The sequence below is a fragment of the Chrysochloris asiatica genome, unplaced genomic scaffold, assembly GCF_000296735.1.
Source record: "Chrysochloris asiatica unplaced genomic scaffold, ChrAsi1.0 scaffold00014, whole genome shotgun sequence".
NCBI classification, from domain to species: Eukaryota; Metazoa; Chordata; class Mammalia; order Afrosoricida; family Chrysochloridae; genus Chrysochloris; species Chrysochloris asiatica.
Window position 1 is genome coordinate 25,706,109 of NW_006408532.1, and position 801 is coordinate 25,706,909.

Consider the following 801-nt stretch of genomic DNA (forward strand, 5'->3'; position numbering starts at 1 on the left):
TGAGCAAATAATACAAGAAGCTGGATTCTATGAAGAAAACCAGGGATAGCATGTCATAAGTGAATAACTGACTACAGTTTTTTGTTTGTTTTTGTAATAAAGTAATCATGTTCACTGTAGCCAGAAAGTCCATACAAGTACTTTTTGTTCTTTTTCGTTACATCTGTATTGTGAATTGAGTGGTGGTTTACATGGGAGAACATCAGTTTTACATTCAGCATTTCATTGCATTTATTATAATATCCTCTGTGCATTTTCATTCAACAGTATTTACTTCCAGTCCCTCTGCTTTCTTTCTTTCTTTTTTTCCATTCAAGTACTTTTAAATACTTGGTGGTGGTACTGGCCTTCTTACGGGAAAAAATAGCACTTAAAAGCAATACCGACAGGTATGAGGCAGTGAACTAAGCCCTACCACGTTCAATAGACTCCCATGAACCCAGGTGGGGACCTGATTGGCCAGCAGTGTAGCAAGACCTGGGGACTCTTGGACCCAGTCAGTGACATAGCCACGGAGGACTGGAGTGGAGAGTGAAGTGTCCAGACGATGAAAAGAGAGGGCATATCCACAAGAGCACCCACACTTGCAGATAATATCCACTTGACCTGGCCTCGATGACTGGATGATCAGAGTGCAACTAGAAGAGGAAAAAAAAGAGTAATCTGATACAATTTGATGAACTTGACCTACACCTATGGATGCAGCAATTCAAAAGAGGGAACAAATCTTTACAGCAAGTATCATTCCCACCCCCTCCATACACAGAGTGGACAAGGATGGGCAACTTGGACGTTGGCTAT